This window comes from Crinia signifera, chromosome 3, assembly GCF_055691185.1.
Source record: "Crinia signifera chromosome 3, ASM5569118v1, whole genome shotgun sequence".
In the NCBI taxonomy this organism is placed as follows: Eukaryota; Metazoa; Chordata; class Amphibia; order Anura; family Myobatrachidae; genus Crinia; species Crinia signifera.
In genome coordinates this window covers 259,594,492-259,609,094 of record NC_139219.1, presented here as the reverse complement: position 1 = coordinate 259,609,094, position 14,603 = coordinate 259,594,492, and the positions used below count along the sequence as shown (strand labels likewise).

The 14,603-nt window shown below is 44.8% G+C and overlaps 1 protein-coding gene across 1 annotated transcript in view; it reads right to left on the bottom strand.

Moving 5' to 3' along the window:
• Positions 1–13,201, bottom strand: part of MINDY4B (MINDY family member 4B) — a 61,963-nt gene extending 48,762 nt beyond the window's left edge. The window contains exons 1-2 of the mRNA XM_083174761.1: positions 13,084–13,201; positions 9,849–9,945 (exon numbers count right to left, since the gene is read on the bottom strand). The gene's annotated coding sequence lies outside the window, so the exon portion shown is untranslated. The remainder of the gene's footprint in view (positions 1–9,848; positions 9,946–13,083) is intronic.
• Positions 13,202–14,603: the final 1,402 nt, after the last annotated feature.

Here is a 14,603-nt window from a genome sequence, read left to right as displayed (position 1 = left end):
GGCCATTTGTCAGAGAATATGAATGATAACTCACAAACTTTTCTTTCCCTCATGGTTAGTGGTTGGGTGAAGCCATTTATTGTCAAACAACTGTGTTTCTCTTTTCAATTCATAATGACAACAGAAACTACCCAAATGACCCTGATCAAAATTTTTGGCCTGATAACATGCACACAGCTTGTCACAAACGGGTTTGAATGGCTACTAAAGGTGACCATCCTCATCTGTGATCTGTGATCTGTTTGCTTGTAATCCGTGTGTGTGTTCAAAAGCTCAGTGAGTTTCTGGTCTCCTGAAAGACCCTTGCATCTTTCTGGATTGTTAAAGGATCTGCAAGAAAAGGTAATTGAACTATATAACGCAGGAAAGGGATCTAAAACAATATCCAAGCAATTGAGAATGCCAATCAGCAGTGTTTAAACTCTAATTAAAAAGTGGAAAATGAAAAAAAAAAAGAACCCCACGTCCACTTTTTCTTTTATTCTGTTTTTTTTTTTCCTTTTTTTTTTTCTTTCATTTCCCCTCCCTTCTCCGTTTTCTTTCTCGCTTTTTTAAAGCACGCTTGGTAATCCACCCCTTCCCCCCTTCTTGATATTCTCCCATATACGGCTTAATCCAAAGGAGTAAAAAGAAATCGAAGCCCTGGTGGATAACAGCAGAACGATAAACTGATAAGTAGCAAAGTCACTAAAACATGCCAGGGTAGCTGTATAGATGCATATGTTTAGATGTATGTATTGTATTGTAACTGTAAAATGTTTGTCTATGTATAAGTATTGTGTAATGTCTTTTATAAAATACCCAATGAAGATAATTAAAAAATTTAAAAAAATTGGAAATTATTCTGTGGAAACCAAAACACGTTCAGGTAGACCAACAAAGTTTTCAGCCATAATTTCCAGGAAAATAGTTCAGGATGCAAAGAAACAACCACAAATAACTCAGTTGAAATACAGTACTCTCTGAAAAAAGTGGTGTGGTTGTTTCAAGATGCACAACCAGGAGGCATTTGAAGAAAAATGGGCTGCATGGTCGAGTCCCCAGAAAAAGCCATTACTATGCAAATGCCACAATGCATCCCGCTTACAATACTCCAAACAGCACAGCACAACAAAACTTCTGGAACAAAGCCATTTGGAGTGATGAGACCAAAATTTACCTTTTTGCCCACAACCATAAACGTTATATTTGGAGAAGAGTCTACAAGGCCAATGATGAAAGGTACACCATTCCTACTGTGAAACACGGAGGTGGATAGCTGATGTTTTGGGGATGTGGGAGCTACAAAGGCACTGGAAACTTGGTCAAAATAGATGACAAAATGAATGCAGCATGTTATCCGAAAATACTGGAGATAATTTGCACTCATCAGCCCTGAAGCTGCGCATGGGACGTACTTGGACCTTCCAACATGACAATGATCCAAAACACAAGGCCAAGTCGACCTGTCATTGGCTACAGCAGAATAAACTGAAGGTTCTGGAGTGGCCAACTCAATCTCCTGACCTCAATATCATTAAGATCTGGGATATGTAAACTTTTGATCAGGGTCATTTGGGTAGTTTCTGTTGTCTATATGATTTAAAAAGAGTAAACACAGTTGTTTGACAATAAATGGCTTCACCCAACCACTAACCATGAGTGAAAGAAAAGTTTGTGAGTTATCCTTCATATTCTCCATTCTGACAAATGGGCAGAAAATCTCAATTTCTGCTAGGGTATGTTAACTTATGAGCACAACTGTAATGCAGCAGCAAAATTTGCACACGGAAAGGAAAAATAGCTCCCACATGGAGAGATGTAAGAAAATAGGAGAGTAACTGATGACAGTGGCAGGGCCGTAACTAGGGGGGGCTAGGGGGTCACGCGCACCGGGCGCTGGAGGGGGGGGGCGCAATACTGTCACTGTGTGTCTCCTTCACTACAGCCCGTACCCCAAGTCATCTGTCCGCCTTCCCCCCTCATCAGCGGCGAGCCGCGGGTCATCCGCAGCCCACCGCACAGCCCAGCATTGTGACCTCCCCCCCTCATCAGCGGCGAGCCGCGGGTCATCCGCAGCCCACCGCACAGCCCAGATTAGCCCAGTGACCTTAACAATATCAGCGCCTGCCCACTGGGATGTTTAACTGGCAGTGCAATGGGCAGCACGAACACCAGGAGCCCCCACAGCAGGACCTCATTGCACTCGTGACTTAATGATGTCACACCTAGGGCACCAGAGGAAGGGGGCTGAGGAGCAAGCGCCGCCATCCTGAGCATGTACGGGTAAGCCTAAAGGAATTATAATACATAATAGAGAGGGGAAGGGGAGCCCGGGCGTCTATCTGAGCAGACTGTAGCCTTTGAAACAGTGACAGGCTGCTGCTGAGATCGTGCTGAGTGTGTGTGCAGATTCACGCAGCAAGGCTATAGTGTTTCACCTTTTTACATTGTTTCAACATGCCAGCTTCTAGAACCCCTGGGCAACGAGCACAAAATGCTTCCCTTCCCCCGGCAACGGCCATAAAATGCCCCCGCCCCTTGTGGCGATCCCCCTGCACCAACCAGCATGTGACCCCTGGCATCAAGCTTGTGACCCCTGGCATCAAGCATGTAACCCCTGGCATCAAGCATGTAACCCCTGGCATCAAGCATGTAACCCCTGGCATCAAGCATGTAGGTAAGCAGCACTTATGTGCTATAATATATACTGGGCATTAGGGTGTGTGTTATAATGTGTACTGGGCATTATGGTTTGTGTTGTAATGTGCTCTGGGCATTATGGTGTGTGCTGGAATGTGTACTGGGCATAACAGTGTGTGCTGTAATGTGTACTGGGCATTACGGTGTGTGCTATAATGTGAATTGATACTACTATGTGACCACCACCACCCCCCCCCCCCAAAAAAAAAAAATGCCCTAAATTTTTAGCACGCGCCTTTAGCACGCACTGTCCCTGTCTTTAGGTTCTAGGTTTCTAGTATATATGTATCTTGATGCGAGTGGACCAATTGAGGGATAAATTTATATATATATATATATATATTTCATTTCCAAATACAGTATATATATATATAAACCAAATGCCAAATGTGTGCCTGCTTCTGAAATTTTTGTATATATATATAGATATATATATCTATATATATATATATATATATATATATATATATATATATATATATATCTATATATATTTTCCTTTGGGGGGGGGGGTTATAAATGAATGTCTTTCCCCGGGCACCAGAAACCCTAGTTTCGGCCCTTACAGTGGTAGCCAATGGGAGGGAGGGAGACTAATTCATACCGGCAGGATTAGCTCATCAGTGTTGAACTTTAGAGCAACTGTTTATTCTACAGTACTAGTGACAAAGGAGATCAGTAATGCTCTGCTCCCTGGCTGCCACTACTATAATAAATACCTGTAGCTCTTCTTTTATTCAAATCTGTCATAGCTGTGATAATGCCAGCTGAGCACAATCACATATACACAAAGGTCTGCGCACTAATGACTTCTCATATTCCCCTTTGCCTTCTCTCATCATTCAGCAAGTTCTGAAAGCATCTTATTATGTAGCAATATGAAACCTAAACAAATTTCATAGCACATTGACTGACCTTATTTGCCTGCATTGTAAATGTTGTTTGTTTTATTACTCTTGATGAAATATGTTCTATGCTCCATTTAAAAGTCTCCCTGGCACAAGTTTAACATTATGCTGTTCTTTTAACGTAGCAATATGTCAGTAGAACGGTTTTCATAGGCAGATGCACATTGGGTCCAATGCCATATCCAAGTGGTTCTGGTGCCGCTGGCATTCTGATGAGATGGTAGAATTATTAAGGTGCAACTTTACTAAGATGGGAATTCTATTGAAGATGGGATGTTGCCCATAGCAACCAATCAGATATTATACTCTAGAAGGTTCTAAATAAATAAGAAGTAGAATCTGATTGGTTGCTATAGGCCCTACATGGACAAGGTCACTTCACAAGCAAAAATGGGAGTGAGTCACTCTGTTCCCAATGCGTTTTGACAGCTACTGCTGTCTTTTTCAAGGCTACAGAGTAACTGTAGCCTGGGGGATTGGTTTGAAATCCAAGCAGTCGGAATCCTGATGAAATCCCGATAAGAGGGGGATGTGGATCGCTCTCCCTTGTGGCCCACGCAATGGGCCCGGTGCCTCGCTATGCTCGGCACACTAATTTATTCTCCCTCTATGGGTGTCGTGGACACCCACAGAGGGACAAAGTGCCGGGATTTCAGCGGTCGGGATTTCGGTGGTCTGGATTTCGGCGGCGGTATTTGACTGCCGGGATTCCGACCGCCGGGATTCCGACCGCCGGGATTTCAACTGCATCCCGTAGCTGGCTTTATACCCTGCTGGGTGAGTGATTTCCGGATTAGGTCTAATTACTTCCTGTTTGTATGTCAGCAGTAAATTCACTATTAACCAGAGTATTGGCAAGGGTCCCTTTAGTAAGTATAGATGTGCGGAGAACTAAGGATTCATTTTAAGTAAGTGCGCTATAATAAACTGCACACTTCCTCTATTTGGGCCGCACAGAAGTATCCTGCTTATTCAAATGGAACACGCAACGGGTATTCCCATAATTGGACCGCACAACAGTATTATTCTTTCCATGTCGACCTTGACCCATGTTGACCTTGATCCATGTCGACCTAGAACCATGTAGACCTATCCCCAAGTTGACCTAATGGTGTCGACCCAATGCTTGTTGACCAACATACTGTAGACCAAATTACCATATCCCTTCTGTGGACATCCAGGCCTTTTTGTGTTGCCGAGCTACCCAGTGCGTTCTCAGAATGTACCAAACTGGTAACTTTGCAACTTAGTGTATAAGGTTCCTGCCATCTCTCTGATGGCTTTTTTTCAAAAAAATGTTTTAAAATGTTTGCATGCTAAGGATATTTTCCTTCACTTGCATTGAGGAGCTGATTCAGACCTGTTCGCACAGGTCCAAATTTGGCCCCGTTCCCGATGGTGGTGGTGTTCCCATATTTGAAGGGCAATCAGGGGGGCGGTCGCAGGGACCGCCCAGCGGTTTATGAGCGTGCCCACTAAAATGGTGGGTGCAGCCATAGAAACGCAGAGCATACCCCTGTGAACGCAGGCGTGACCATGTCTGCTCAGGTCTGGCTGCTGACATCACATGACTTCAGCACTCACCCCTAATTCGGCGGAAAGCGGCCATATGATCCTATAAGGTCCGAAGGTTGCGAGGTACCATTCGGTTGCCATTTTCATGAGTTTAAATGCAGGCAACGGCACCATATTCAGGCCAATCTCGCACCCTTTGCCTTTGTGTAAGAGTACACATCCGCTCGCATCATGTCGCAGGGATTCGCTCGGCGGGGGGCATGTATTCGGCGGGATGGCGTTTACCTTCTCGCTAGGCAGCAAATATATGCAGCCTAGCAAGCAGCTCTGAATTGGGCCCTGAGAGTACCTTTTGACCACATGTTGTGGGTTTACAGCAACAGTTTTCAAATGCAAATATCACACTTGGATCATATCCAGACCTTTTGCCTACTTAATTGATAAAGGAATAACAAAGGACTAACCCAGGCATGTCCATGGGTGTTCAATTATTTTGATGCCTTGTTAAACGGGTGGTTACATATTAACCAGTTGTAATGTAATTCCTAAACTCTCATCAAAATTGTATTTGACTACCCTCAAATTAAAATGGATAGTATGCACTTTAAAACCATGTAAGTGTTATTACTGTAACCTAAATATGTTTATGTTTTAACCCCATTACCCCAACAGGATCTGTAATGACATTGTATTCAAATACATATACCTTGATATGGAGTTGACCGCACTACTACCGCAGCTACATGTACTGTACAGTATAACAGCTTCCAATGTTCTTGGAAGGATTTTGAATCATTTCTGTAGGAATGTATGCCAATTTCTTCTGTTGAGCAGTTATGAGGTCAGGCAGTGATGTTGGACCAGAAAAGCTGACTACCAATCTTATTGCAACGGCGACATCCTATCCCAATACCTCCCATTTTATATCACAAATGTTTGCTAATGGAGACTGCATGGCTAGGAGCTTAACTTTATGAACTTGTGGCAACGGGTGTGACTGAAACACTTTCACGCCATTATCTGGAGGTAATGAACCATGATGGACAATCACATAAAGCAAGCCATGTCCCAGCCCACAGTCTTGGGATTTTGGGTACTGATTTTAAGCAGCTGTATTATGGTGACATGCTACTTTTAAGAATTTATCCACTATAAAGTGCCCCCTCTTCCTTCTCTCTTAGATTTCTGTTTGCACCCAAAGGAACACAGGATTCCATACAGTAGGGAACAGCGGTCCCAGAAAGATTGCAATTACCTAGTGCAATAAATTTCCAAAGTTATATTTGCAGTATATACTGGGACCTACCATCTCTTATATATTTGGCTACATCTGTCACTCAAAGTGTGTCTGGAGCTGTAACGCTGGGTTGTGGACTTCCATCTTAATTTATGATTGTCATCACCTGTTTTAAACAAGGTAATTGATAAGAAAGGTGTTTAAGCACAGGTGATGGTAATCCCAGGATTAAATGGCACATGCAAAACACTGGCACGGCTATGGTCGACAATGAAAAAGGTTGACATGAGTTTTTGAAGATTTTTTTTATTTTTTTTTTATTTTTTTTTATGTTTTCATATTCATTCATTTTCATATTCATTCTCATGTGTCGACATGGACACCGATGAAGTGCCACACTTATGTCAACATTTACATGTGTTGAACTTTCTGTGTTGATTTTTTCTTGTGGCGATTCGCGGCACCCCCCTCCCGCGATTTGCAGCACCCCCCCCCCCCCCACAATTTGCGGCACCCCCGGTGACTCCCGCGATTCGCGGCCCCACCCCGTGACACCCCCCCCTCCTGTGATTGCGGCACCCCACGACCCCCCCCCTCCCACGATTCGCACCAACCCCCCGGGCCCCCCCTCACGCTGTTCACGGTGCCCCCCACGACCCCCCTACCGCGATTCCCCACCCCTGACCCCCCCTCCTGTCATTGCGGCAACCCCCCGCCCCCGCGACCCACCCTCCCGCGATTCACTGCAACCCCCCGCGCCCCCCCTCCCACAATTCGCGGTACCCACACCCGCCCCCTCCCGCAATTCACGGCATCCACCCACGGCAGCACCCCTAAGCCCCTCTTTAGTCCCCCGTATACTCACACACCCCTATCACTACCCAGCTTCCTGCTCTCCTGAACCGTAACTTCCACCACTGGGGAGTCGCTGACGCTGTTTTGCCCACATGCCCCTATCATGCCTCATAGCCCAGCCTCCTGCTCTCATGCACCCGAACTCCCACCCAGTAGGAGGAGACACTGGGCGGTATTCAATGAGCCTGATTCGCCATGTTTTTATGGCGAATTTGTGCTGTTTGGCGAATTTTTGACAAAAACGGTGAATCACCCTATTCAATGACCACATGGCGAATACATTTGAAGGTTTTTTTCGCCATGATTCACCGAGTAGCAATCGCTATCTTTTTATGGAGAAGTGGAATGTGAACTTTTAAAATAAAGTGTTTTGTTTTTTACATTTGGTGTCTAAAAATCAGGAATTTTATTCTGAGGAGGGGCATGCTACTTTTATTCATGTGCTGTAAGCACATGAATATATATTTAATTTTAAAAAATATATATATTTTTTTTTTTTACACAGCAGCCAGCAGGGGGTGCCGGAGCCGAGCCGCTCATTACATATTCATATATTCACTGCACCCGATGTTACGATCGGGTATAGTGAATATACGCTACCCTGCTGGCACCCCCGGGGGGGCAGCCTGTGCTGCCTGGCACCCGGGGAGCCCACCTGCCCCCCACAAACGTTCAGGGGCAGGCAGAGAGACTTCCATCTCTCTGCCTGGCACCCTCCTCAGGCTCCCTGCGGCATTCGCCGCAGGAGCTCATATTCGCCTGTCGGTGGCTCCGGAACGTGGCGAATGTGCAGCGAATCCTAAAAAGGATTCGCTGCACCTCGCAGGTATTCACATTGACTAAGGGCCACCATCCTGTACTCCTGTACTGCCACGCTGGCCCCTCACCCACTGGCAGAAGCTGCACAGTATCTCCCACCCTCCTCTTTAGTCCCCCTTATGCCCACACACCCCTATCACTACCCAGCCTCCTGTTTTCCTGTGTCGTGACCTCCACCAGTGGGGAGACGCTGACTCAGAAACACCCTACTATACTATTGCACACACACACCTAAACAACACGCACACACAGCCCCCCCCCCACACCCACAAATGTCACTGTACCATCCACACTATAAATGTACATCTTACTCTGTAACCGCTTTTTAATTAAACAAAACAATACAATACACACCCCCTTCCACATCATATGCTCTCTATTTAACACATTTCACCCATAACTCAAGTTGCAATACAGGCATCTTTCATACAATTCTAACCATCTTTCTCACATGCAAATGTTCACAAATTAAGGGGGCGCAGCCCCTTACGACGGTGTGAAGAGCGCCCGTAGGGCGCGATGAATCACCTAGTTGGTTTTATATATTTGCAATCACTAATGCACATATAATACGTTTATCAAAATTGTTCACGCTGGCACCTCGCTCATTTTTAGTTGCACCCCATAGAGGTGCTAAAATAATTAGTTGTGGCCTTGCTATTAATTTCAGCTCAAAGTATAAACATCCTAAAATAGTCATTTTATTTTTATTCTTTATTCTTTTATCTTGTTTTTTTTTTTTTTGGTACTATTTCAAGCTTTTTGCTTGTTTTCTATCCTAGTAGCAGTCTTTGAGTGATTGAATGGGTTTTGATTGATTGGGGCCCGGGACTGATTTTCAGTCCACCTGACCCCCCCCCCCCCCTTCCCCATGAATTAAAGCTTTAGTACCTTAACCCCTTTAGTGGTGGGTTTTGCTGGGGCAGGACAAACCTACTTGTCCTGCCCCAGCAATACCCACATCAGATAGTAGGAAGCCGCCACCGCCGCCCCCCCCCCACCTCTGCTCTGGCGTTAGTAAGCGGGAGCTCCCCTGCTGCCGCTTCCCCCTGACAGGCGGCAGGCTCGGGATGTTTCGCGGCCGCAGTGATGACTGACAGGCGGCAGGCTCTGGGATGTTTCGCGGCGGCTCAGGAGGACTCGGGTGCCTGAACTCTCCCGAGTCCCCCCGAGCCACACCGACCATCCCCGAGAATGAGGGGGTGTGAGGCGGTGGGCGGTGTACAAGGAAAGTTAATGGGCGGGGGTGCTGCTGGGGATAGAGCTGCCCGGGCTCTACCATCTTTCAGAGCGGCGGGGCCCGGGACTCAAGTACCCCCAGACCCCCCCTGTCGGCGGCCCTGATGGAGATATATAAACATATCACACATCACTAGACATTATCTTGTGCGTTTATCATGTAGAACATGAATGAGGTTGTGCTGCGATGTCATAATGATAACTGCCTACTGTATACCAATGGTTCAGGTGCACTTGATGCCTATAGGAGAGTGTGGGCCCTAAGGCATTGGTTTCCTCTGTAACCTTATGGGTCAGTCCAACCCTGTAACGCTACCTTACAGCATGATGGGTGCCACACTTCCTGGTATTCTCACCACTCCCTGCAGATCCCGCTGTTGCTGGCTCCCCCAAGCTGCCAATGCCTACATGCTCTGTCTTACCCTCTTTAAACTTAACCTATGTAAATAGCAATACAAAAATGGCAAGATCTTCCATATGGATTGAAGTGCATTTCTGCATAAGCCCTTTTTAATTATATAATACTCTGTCATTATTTCCCTATAAGGAACTCTTTGCCTTATAACACAGTGAGTAAACTATATAAAACTCACCTTGGTGCCGCTGTCCTTTGATTCTGGACTCCCACGTTTACAGATGGTGACAACTGTGTCAGTTCAGCTTCTGGAGGACGCAGTGAAAGACTTGTTCCTGAAACAAAGGGAGCAACATGGGACTCAGTAATCACGATTAGAATAGCGTACTTGGCATTTATTAATCCTTCCGCAGAGACAAAAGTCTGAATGCAGGAAAAAGGTTTAAAAACAGTTTGTGAGAGGCTCTCTCAGGCTTGTGCAGCTGTAACTGCTTTAATGACCCAAATAAGAGTAACTGAATACCCACATCCATTTCTCACAATGGGCCAGATGTATTGAGGTGCGAGTTCGGCAGTTGTGCAGGATGTGGGCAGGACTTTTGAGGGGTTTTATTTTTAAAGGGGCAGTCAGTTACAAAGCATGGTTTTGCCTTGTAAATGATTGCCCCTTTTAAAAACCTCTGAGTTTAGCCAACATCAGGCACGGCCACTGTACTCGCACCACAATATATCCAACCCGATATCTGAATGAACTGATATGTAATCCAAATCATAGGTTCGAAAGACAATAGGACGAGACCAAAGGGTGAACATTGAGATGTGTCAACATGCACTAATTCACCATTGAGAAAATGTCGACACAAGCAAAATGTGGACATGAAAAGGTCGACCTGAGTTTTTCACAATGGCTTTTGTACTTTTTTTAATACTTTAACATCCATGCAGACTCCGATTGGAAACGGTAAAGTGTGCCAAGCGCAGCAGTAGCAGAGTAAGGCACCCGGCTCAAAGCATAGTTGGTGAAAAGAGCCATTTGAGGGTACGAGCCTCACTCACTAATAGGGGGTCCACGTGCTCAGGTGTCGACGTTCACACCGACATTCACACCAAAAGAAGTGATAAACTCATATTGACTTTTGCTTGTGTCAACATTTTTACAATGTTGACCTTATGTATATCAATATTTTGGTGTTGGCTTATTGACTGTCCTCTGTGGTATGATCCATACCCACCTTTATCCACCTAAAGCTGGGGAAACTGAAATACTAATCTGTCATATGATAATACCCAAGCAGCTTACACCACAGGGCTGGCTTCAGACCTAGCACCAATATTATTTACCAGTACTCTGATCCCTGCCGGCTCTCCACAGCACCTCATACATCCACTCCCAGTATCCCTAACCCCGCAGTCTCTCTAGAAATTCACTTTTATCTCCGTCACACCCCTCCCCATTAGATTGCAAGCTCATATGAGCATTATAAATAAACTTTTTATCTCCTTTTTTGCTTCTCTAATTTCTCTCATCTGTGTGTCCATATCTCTTATCTGTTGCATGTTCTTTATAGTTATTGTCATAATTCCTATATTGTGCCATGTGGGACCATGTGTGGAGACTGCACACGGGCTCCCAGCTCTTTTAGCAACACAATAAATGTCAATTAACTTTTGATTTTGGATTGTTATTACCTTATTTCCAATCACTGAGCTCCATTTGTTTTATAGATATTACAGGTTGAGTATCCCTTATGCAATTATCCGTTATCCAAATTATTCCAAAACCATACTGTAGTTTCTAGAATGTACTTTTTGCTCAAATCAATACTGAGGACATCTGTAACTGGCACTAATGAGGGCATTTGTAACTGTCACTAATGAGGACATCTGTAACTGGCACTACTGGGGACATCTGTAACTGGCACTAATGAGGGCATTTGTAACTGTCACTAATGAGGACATCTGTAACTGGCACTAATGAGGGCATTTGTAACTGTCACTAATGAGGACATCTGTAACTGGCACTACTGGGGACATCTGTAACTGGCACTAATGAGGACATCTGTAACTGGCACTAATGAGGGCATTTGTAACTGTCACTAATGAGGACATCTGTAACTGGCACTACTGGGGACATCTGTAACTGGCACTAATGAGGACATCTGTAACTGGCACTACTGAGAACATCTGTAACTGGCACTATTGGGGACATGATATGTAACTGGCACTACTGGGGACATGATATGTAACTGGCACTACTGGGGACATGATATGTAACTGGCACTACTGGGGACACGATATGTAACTGGCACTACTGGGGACATGATATGTAACTAGCACTACTGAGGACATGATATGTAACTGGCACTACCGGGGACATCTGTACCTGTCACTACTGGGGACATGATATGTAACTGACACTAAATACGTGCAAGAAAATGATTGCAAGCATTTTGGATAAGGGATACTCAGCCTGTATTACAAATTTGTACTTAGCATCATAATTAATCTGTTTTTTTTTTTTAATGTTCATTAAAATCTGATTTCCAGGGCTATCAATATTGTGTACAAATAAAAGTAGTGGCAAGATGTCCCAGATTCCAGCTGGCACATAATGTACATTGCAGAATAAGGGCAGAGTATGCTGAGATATGTAGTATCACAGATGATGCAGAGACAAATATGCATTCCTTATTTTACATAGCAGCGCATTAATGTAAGGAAACAAAAATGTTGATGACGGTGATGATTATTATTACTGCTACATTAAACAAAAAATATATGTGAATATATACTGTATATGAATGTTCATTGATTCACAATGTATTTTTGTGCAAAGGTGCCCATACACAGTACAATTATTGAATGCAATTTGGACTAGATTACATCGCATCGCATACATTTTGCAATGCAATGAGATGCAATCTAGTACAAAAAGTATGTGCAGAACTTTTTGAGCTGTGCGATGAGATGTGTGCGGGAGCTGGCATTTGATCGCACCCAACAATTGTACCATGTATGGGCACCTTAACTTAAATCAGTGGTTCCCAAACTGTGCGCCTAGGCTCCCTGGGGTGCCTCGGAGTACTTGCAGGGGTGCCTCGGTTTGATGGTCCAGAACCGATTAAAATTATTTATGGTCAATGTAATTTGCAAAACCAGAGCTTGTGGCTTCCAGTTTTAAAACATGTCGATAAACAGAAGTGAATCCTGTCCCTCACCACATAACTGGACCTAAGGATGAAATATAAGCACAACTTATTTAATGTAATATTGTTTTCTGAAATTCTCGGTAGCAAATTTTGCTCCTAGGGGTGCAGCAACAAATATTCTGATAATCTAGGGTGCCGTTATGCAAAAAAGTTTGGGAACCACTGACTTAAATCATTGATATTACCATGCATTTCTTTGCATTGTTCTCAGTACAGTATGTCGAACAAATACAGGAGATTGAATTACAGGACAGTAGAACTCACACGATATCCAGGCTGCGTTGAGACCGTGACGCTCTCTGTTTCATTATTGGTTCGGGTCCGGGTCTAGCCTTGTGGTTCGTCCATTCTCAGCATTGTGTTAGAATGAGCAGTTGCCTGTTTCAGGTTGTTCTTTTGAGTTGTGACAGATTTGGGAGTGACAAGGAAAGGACCTCCCACAGTCACTATGGGAACATTGTCTTTGTTTGTTGCTATAAATCACAAAGCATGCCAGAATACAATCACAGTAATACTGGTTTCATATTCCCTGCACTGTGAGCCTAATTCAGACTTGTTAGCCAGATGGATAAAACCATGCTGCATTGCAGGTGGGGCAGATGTAACATGTGCACAGAGAGTTAGATTAGGTTGGGTTGCGTTCAAACTGAAATCTAAATTGCAGTGTAAGAATAAAGCAGACAGTATTTACCCTGCACAGAAACAAAATAACTCCCCCCAAGTTTAGCTCTCTCTGCACCTGTTACATCTGCCCCACCTGCAGTGCAGCATGGTTTTGTCCATTTGCAAAAATTGCAGTATTTCTAACATTTCTGAATTAGGCCCAGTGTGACACCCAATGTATGAATGTCAAATGCACAGTAACTCAGGGTTGCCGACCCTCCCGGAATTTGCGGGAGTCTCCCGAAAATCAGGTCCTTCCTCCCGGCCCCCGGAAGGGTGGGCAACCCTCCCGGAATCAGGGGGACCCCCACTGAGCCCCCCGATCGCGGCATTTATATGCCGCAATCCGCGGGTCTCAGGGGAGGGGGCGGAGCTAAAACGGCACAATCGTGACGTTTTAGCCCCGCCCCCTCCATGAAAATTAGTTATTTAGACTATTTCCGTAATGGGGGCGGGGCTTAATGTCGTCACGGTTAAGCCCCGCCCCCAAAAAAATCGTAATGAAAGCTTCCTCTCCGGGCTTCTCCCGGAGAGGATTTTCTGAAAGTCGGCAACCCTGCAGTAACTGTAAGAGGGGTTCAATAATGAAAATAGGTCACTGTGCTAAGCGCCATTTCTGCTACAGCCAGGGCCAGTAACAGAAATATTTTGGCCGGATAATCAGATATCTGATATCTCTGGGCCCCCCTCAACTACCCATGACCGATATTTTTAAAGCAGAGGGTCACTTTAAAATACATTATAAATATATGGTACTTGTGTAATATCTGGGCTCCCGATTTTTCCATTGCATTGCATCGCATCGTATGCAATATAGTGGCATACAATTCATGCGATGCGATTTTTCATTGTAAAGATCCAATTTTTAATTGTATAGTCACCCATGGGTAATATCATACCCCCACTATCCAACTATGCATGGAGTTGATTTTATATAGTGTGGCGAGCCCGAAGCGTGGGGAGCGCAGCGAGCCCCGCGAGCGGACGCAGAATACTGTACATGTAAAGTAATCCGCGTGCGCTCGCCACGCCTCGGACTCGGTGGCTCGCTGCGCTCGCCACACTATATAGAATCAACTCCATGCGTAGTTGGATAGTGGGGGTATGAAATCACCCATGGG